The following is a 7732-nucleotide window of genomic DNA, read 5'->3' on the forward strand; positions in this document are numbered from 1 at the left end:
ATATATATATATATACACACACACACACACACGTTTCCAAGGGAGAATGTGTCCTGACATGTATGTCCATCTCATCTTGTGATTCCAAGGTCAGTGAGGCCTTGGGATATCTGTCAGTTAAGTGTATCTGCATAACATAAAGCTATTTGAGACTTTCTATAATAAGCATACTTGACATTTTCAAAGATTTTTCTCTTGGCAGCATTTAAGAACTGGCATTTTTTGTTCTAAAGGATTTTTTTCTTTTTTTTCCCCTCCTCCCTTTCTTGCTTCTGATTTTTCTGTTGCATTCACCCCAGGCCCAGCAAATCCTGAAATGCCAGATAAGGACCCTGTTGCATGTGTCAGATTTCCCCTTTAATTAGTACTGATTTTCTCTGGACTAGCTATGATGCTTCATTCTGCCAAGTTTGTGCCCGCAGTACATGAAAACTGGCAGTGGCAGGACATTCCTCAAAATAGAGCTTGCAAACTATAGTTGTTTACTTCCCAATCATCTTTTATGATCAGGGCTGTCCCGGGAAGGGCGGGGGGAATCGGGGCGACTGCCCCAGGCCCCATGCTTTGGGGGGCCCTGCGGACAGTGCAGTACAGGCCCAGCCATGGCCTCTGCACGCTGCTGGCTCCGCATGCCACTGGCTCCATGCTCTGGCCTCTCTCCACCCTCTGGCCCCACACAAGCTGATATGCCCCGGGCCGTGGAGGCCCCATAGGGATAGCTCTGCTTATGATAATCTTCAGTTTTTCAAGGTCACAAATGATTTGCTTCTAGCTGTAGATCATTTCAACTATGTCATTCAAAGAAGATTTATCTTGCTTTCTACTAGCGGGTGTAGTATAACCTGGCTTGGCAGTTGTAGGAGAAGTATAGCTGAGACCTCTTAAACTTCTAGATATACAGCTTTTTTAAGGGATATAATGAAGCCACAAAAAAAGAAAGACTGCTTCTAAGATGCATGGGAACAGTAAGACAGGATTTTGAGTTTGCACTGGTGAAACGAAATTCCTGCCTGTTGGGCAGAAACCAACCCTGTATTGGAACTGGAACAAGTGGAGACATAGAAACAAGTGGGAAATGTGAATTGGCCATCAAGTATGAGAGCAGACAGAAGTGCAGCTCCTGAGTCTAACTCATAGCAATTCATAGAAATTGCTATGAGTTAGACCAATCACTCCTATCCAGCAGACATTCACTGATGGATCAGGAGGGTGAATGAGACTGTGTCTTTCCCTGGCTCTGCCCTCCCCCCCCCTCCCCGATCCGTTGCTATCTCTGGATGGGAGGAAGAGGCAGGGGAGGGAGGTCTTCTGGATTTTTCTCAGCCCCACTGGAGTGGGGGGAGAGGCAGATTGGAGTCCCCCGCTGAGGTTTGGGGCTCCAATCCACTGCCCCCCCCAATCCACCAAGGCTGAGAGAACCCCAGAAGGCACCTCCCTCCCCTGCCTCCTCCACCCTCCCATCCAGAGACAGCAGCTGCAGGTGACTGTGCTGCAGCTGGAGCAGACAGAAAATCAGTTTTGAACCTTCATACAATGAGGGTTAATTTTGTCGTGTGATCAGAGGGCTCTGCAGCCCTTCTCTTCTGTTGCAGCATGGCTTTAGAGCAATTTCAAGGGGCCGATCATGCAACAAATGTCATTTCTGTCTGCACCTTGTGTCTACCAGCTGTTGCTGCTCTGTAAAAGAGGAAGCATAGGCTAGATGCAGACATTCAAAAAGCCTGAGGCAGAATCTATCTAAGCTATGCAGTTTTCTGTAAGCGTTGTAGTTTAGATCGGTAGTAAACAGAACACGCATTCACCCTTTGGTCGGGGAGGCAAATCTTAGACTGGATTCTGCCATTTTTAAACCAGTCTGTATGTGCTGAACTTCTATTCTGTTGTGGGTATAGACCGGTTTCTGCTATCTTATACCAGTCAAAGCATCATGCCTGTATCTGGCCTCAGAGCCTGCTGACAGCCTGAGGCTAGTAGTGGACCCATGGAAAAGCTTTTCTGGCACAGATTCACTTTAGGATAAAAGATTTTTTTTCTCTTAACTCCAGAGCAATGCATTAACTCAAAGGCGAATTGCTTTGCAAAGGTGAGCTTTGCAGTGGAGCCAGCACGTGAATTGTTGATAGTTCATACCACAGGCTGCATGCATGAACGTTCAAGAAAATAGCCCAGTTTTGGTTTATATTCAGAAAGGCTACAGTGGCAACTTTAATGAGTAGAAACCCACAAAGGACCCACTATCCTGTCCGAGGTGTTTTCTACCTCCTCACTGGCTAGTTGGGGAGTAGATTTGTCAAATCCTCGAAGTTCTCTAGTTCAGGTCACCACTGCTGACCTTATTGCAATGCAAATTTGATTCTAACTTCATTACATTCACCATCCTACTGGTATTTATCAAACTGGAAAGTTAATGTAGCATGGTATTAATTAGCCTTTCTGCCTGTCTTGTTCTTTTTTAGGTGTCATTTTCAGTTTAATGAATTACTTTCTGGAAATGAAGTAGGGTGAATTCTAGGAGAGAGAGAACACTTGCTTCATCCATGAAAACATGCGCTGTCAGATATGAAAGATCGCTCTAAAAACATGGCAGGCTTTTTTATTTCCCAGCAATTCAAAATAAAATAGCCGCTAGCAAATCATCATGCCTTCCTTCCAATAGTTGTGATTATATTTCTATTAATGACTGTATAGACATAATGCTAATCCCTTCCATTAAATGTCATGCAGAGAACTCCAACCACAATTTCATTCATTTTACTTGCAGTAGCTATTAATCTGTTAGCAAATACGTATTCTTCATAAACAGTATATAATAATACTCAGCTTTGTTCTGTGACATACTGTTTGGACCAGCTCCTCTGCCTGACAAGACTGGAACTACAGTGATTTGTACTGGGTAGGGCTCTGACCCATAAACTTGAAATAATCTAATCACCTAATTATCTTTTCATTTCTTCACACACACACACATGCTCAGCAGTACTTCTTGAGGGCCAGTATACAAGACATACTGTAAAACGTATTCAAGTACAATGATGTTAAATTTCTCTGACATAAGTCAATTTTTCTTTAAAATGCCATGTTCTTTCCAAACTGCATGAAAGCAAACATTTCCTTAGAAGTTCCCTTTGGATTTGAAGTCTAGATATATTGCTGTTCACAAGCAGATGTTCTAAAAATGTTTTGAGGCATCTATGCTGATTTTATTTTTATTGTTCTCAGGAAGATGAACCTCTCTACGCCCAGATCAACAGACCTAAGAAATAGCATTGTTACAGGCTTGTGGTGCTTCAAGACTCAAATGAAAATCTACAACCTGACAGGCCTTTGGCACTCATGCTTTTTTCCGCAATTGATCTTGTCTGACAAAAGATAAATGATTGCCCGACTGGATCCGTTCTACAAACTTACCTGACGGTTTTTGGCAACCAATGGCAAATTTCTATGGCAGCACAAAAATAAAAACGAGCCCTGCTTACCATACAGAGTCCAGCCCTCTCGCCATGAGTTTTGAGTACACAGAATCGGAAATCTTAACTCCTTGTTCTTCTTTTAAACTTTTATCTTCTATGCGCCACATATGAATACTAAGCGTTTGAAATTCATCACGTATTAGGCATTCTTTTTCTTTTACGCAGAAAAAGCAGAAACAGTATGTAGCAGCGGCATCATCATTCACCAGCCTTTCAGGCACAAGTCGGCACTTTTTATGACATGGTGACATGTTTCTCATCATCATTTACACCAGGCGGATCCTGACACATTTTCCCCGTTAGGTATATTTAAAAAAAAAAAATACTGGCTGTGTCATTTTTTTTGTTTGTATTTCTGTTCTGTTTGTTTTGTATGAGTGACAGAGTCTAACAGCAAAATGCCTCCTGTGGAAATGAGTCCAAACTTGAAACCGCAGAATAAAACTGCATTGATGGTTCATCCTGACCGAAAAATGTTGCCAAATGGACCTTTATATTAGTGCATCATGAGGAAGAAATGCTACTTTTCTGTTTGAATACTCATGCTGTGGGTAGAGAAAGGACATCAGATCTCATTGATGAAAGAGATGAAAACTACATTATTTCCTAGGAAACTCGTTAAAAAAAAAAAGTACAGTAAAAGGAATATTTTTTATTTCTTCAATCTCTTGCTGCTGTAATGCTATGCAGACAAGCATTTTCTTCTCTGTGTGCCATTTTTGAAGAAAAATCATTTGCCAAATAATTCTGGTATGATTCTGGTTTATGGATTTGGATAAAACAGACTTTTAAATGGGACACCAGTGGCATGAATTTTGGAATAACAAACTGATTCTGTGATCAAACTGTTCATCTTTATCACTTTTTTGTACATCAGAAAATTCAAATGGGATTTTTATTTTATAACTTGAAAAAAAAATCTTACTGTTAAACTCTTTAAATGTTTAAGGGGAAATGGCTTTAAGGAGTTCGAATGAAAATTGCCAGTTTTTTTGTAAATATAAATGTTCTGGAAGTTCTTTTAATAATGCCATTACACAGTAGAGAAGGTAGCAAATTTCAGTGCTTGGGAGGTGTGGCAAACCCAAATGGTGGTTTTTGCATCACGTATGTTTTCTCACATGCTTATGACAATGGGCTGAGGCTCAAGTGCATTTGCCAACAGCAGTTAGCTTGTCAGCGACTAGTTAAATTGATGGGAACACATGATTTTTATGATCTAGCTTTTTCCATACAAATGTATTCCATATCTTTTTCTTTAAAAAAAAAAAATCACATTTCATGGACATTTCTTTATGATTCTGACATCTCTTCATGGAAATCATCAAACTGTTTACACACAGATCAGAAGAATTAAAAACTTCCTTTTTTTACATTTATGAAACAGAAGTGCAGTGTTTGGGTTCATATGTTTAGCACATGATTTTCAGGAAAAAAAAAACTATATTTTTGCCCTACAGAGAGTTGTTATACAGGTCAAATGTGTTTTCCTGATGTTCCTATGCAGTTACAATGTATTGAATTTAGTGGTTTAACACTAAAAAAAGTTTAAACAAATCAAATGATTAATCTGTTTTTAGGGTTATTGTGCCGATTTTGTTTTTAAATTGAAACATTAGGCTTTCCATTTCTGTCATTGATTAAAATAGGCCTGGAGTTGTAAACTTTTTACTTTCAGTCATCTATATATAAACTAGAAAAGTGTTTAGAAATCAGTTTATTTGCTGTAAACAAGGAAAGCTGAAAGACGAGCAGGGGTAGTCATTGTACAACCAAATCTCATAACATAATTCCAGTCTCTTGTGTTGAATTAGATGCATGAGCGAATGTATGCGAATGACAGATTATCTGTGGATAGACCTAATGAACATACAGAGAAAACGTGTTTTATCCCCATCCACCATATTCTTTGGTCCATGCAAACAGCTGGTAGCAAAGTCATTTTCACGTCAGAAGAAAGAGGCAAGCAGTTATCTAACTTTAGGAGTTAAATTAAAACATACAGGTTGTATGTTTGGGGATTAAAATAAGGAAAAAAATATATTCCCGAGGGGCATTTCTTTTTACTATTTTTGCTTTCAATAAGTGGTGCTACTTTCTTCCTCAGTCAAGCTCTTTTAGGTTTTCTCTTGCAAAATGGGCCCATCGAGATAATCATTTTGATTCTTCATAAACATTTGAAGTATTGTATAGTCAGTGCATTTTCAGTTATGCAGTAAAATGTTCAAAGAGAAAGAAAAGCAAAGTCATGGCTCAGTAAATCCATTGTCATTCCATTTATAGAGTTCAGACTGACCTACCTTTGGGTGGAAGAAGTCCACGCAAAAAGTAGGTAAATGTTGAATAGGGTTGGGATTTTTGGATGATCCATGAGAGATGATAGTCCACATTGCCATTGACTGTTTTCTTCATTTTAATCAGCGTTAGGGGAAATAAAAGAAATCCAGAGCTACCATACCATAGCCCTAGCCTGTCCTTGTCATTGTTGAGATGCTGATTTGCAGAGGAATGTGGGGGTACGCACTGTATCAGTATTGTAGATAAATACATGATCCAGCTTGTGCAATTGTTTAAGTCCCTCATCCTTCACTAGCACTAAATTTGTCACTTTAAATTTTTAAACCAGGGAATCCCACCCACCATCCTGTTATCATCCCCTGTAGTTTCCTGATCTTTACATGTCATGAAAAATATTTTGATAGATTGTAGTCATCCAAGTGTCTGATGAAACTTAACTTCTAATAATGTACTGGGCACCTTCTTTGCAAAAATGTTTACTCTGTGGTTTTCATTCATTTTTATTTCTGCATTCTGACATATTTTTTTAATAAAGATGAGAAAGATAAAATGACTGTTGCAGTACATTTCTAGACCTACTTTAACTTTACCTCAGATGATGATCATTATTTGTTAACATATATGGACACATTATTTTTAACTTTATGTATAATGCATTCAACAAAAGAACAACAAATTTTTAGAATTTTCCATTAATTTCTGTAACACACCATGTAATACTGTTACAAATAAAAATGTTAAAAAAAAAAAAGCAGTATCATTTGAGTGACTTTTTCCACAGATGCTGCCTCAAGTTCTGCTGCTTCCAGGAAGGAACAGAAATTTCTCTTTAGTACAGTTTGTCATGGCCAAGAGTTGTGAAGGTGACTAAAACTATTTTTGGGGTTCCTTAATTCTTGCGTGCCCAACTTGAGACACCTTACACAAAACACACAGTGCTAAGTGTCTCAAAATAAGGCTCTTTTGGGGGGTGTTTAAATATAAGCAATAACTATAAATAAATATTTTTTAGAAAATGGTTCTTATTTCAGCATTGCTCAGATATACCATCCTGTGAAAAAGACCATGGTATGTGACACAATCTTATATTGGAGTTAACCTGTGACTAGAGAAGCTGTGGATCATCTTCTTGCTGAAATGTCCCTCCTCAAATAAATTGCTTTGAGCCAGATCATAATCTGCCTGTAAGATGTCCAGGTCTTTGCCATGGATAACCCCAAAAGTACACCTCATTTCAGAAGACAAATTCTAATCCACCTAGGGAGATGAAAAACTTTCCTGTTTTCTCAATGAGCAAACTAATGCATCCCTAGAAGCCGGTTCCTAATGCATCCCGTGGAGATGCATAGGATTCCTGTTTTATTCTAAGAAAGGGCAACCTTTGTCAAACCTAATCTATCCATGAGGTACAAAGCGCTCTCCTTTTCCTTCACTGAAAACATCATGCCATGTTGAAATCCAGCTCTCCAAGAAGGGGTATCTACATGCACAGAAGAAGGGGGTTACCCGTTCCTCTTTTAGTTCAGTTACTTAATGGTCTGGGCACAGGCCAAGAAGCGAGACCCCAGCTGCTAGGTCATGCTCATCAGAAGATGTTTGACTTTGTCTTCCCAGCCAAGTGTCCTGATTATCTAACCATAGGGTAGACAGGGTGAAAATATCCTTGTTGAAACTCATCCAGTGGGCAGGCAGGCATATGAGGGTTGTGGACGCCAATGGAGAACGAACAAACAGGAGTATGGGTCTGTAAGCCCAGAGATGAAGAAGCCTTCAGTTCTGGCCCTCATGCTGTTTAGCTGTTGTATCCAATGACTATTCGATGCAGAATGCAAAAACAACATTGGGGGCTGGAATAGGGATTGGGAGTGGATGCCACAATTCACTGATTTCTCCTCACTGGGCTAGGGACTAAAACTCCCTCATGGATACTCTTTTTCTGGACTCTTGACTCTTCAACACTTGAC

The 7732-nt window shown here is 39.5% G+C and overlaps 1 protein-coding gene across 1 annotated transcript in view; it reads left to right on the forward strand.

Annotated features, from left to right (window-relative positions):
- The window catches only part of DAB1 (DAB1, reelin adaptor protein), a 340711-nt gene extending 334813 nt beyond the window's left edge, over window positions 1-5898 (forward strand). Inside the window, exon 16 of the mRNA XM_019501227.1 lies at window positions 3220-5898. The gene's annotated coding sequence lies outside the window, so the exon portion shown is untranslated. The remainder of the gene's footprint in view (window positions 1-3219) is intronic.
- Window positions 5899-7732: the final 1834 nt, after the last annotated feature.

The sequence above is a fragment of the Gavialis gangeticus genome, unplaced genomic scaffold (assembly GCF_001723915.1).
Source record: "Gavialis gangeticus isolate Ggan-Ray unplaced genomic scaffold, GavGan_comp1, whole genome shotgun sequence".
NCBI classification, from domain to species: domain Eukaryota; kingdom Metazoa; phylum Chordata; order Crocodylia; family Gavialidae; genus Gavialis; species Gavialis gangeticus.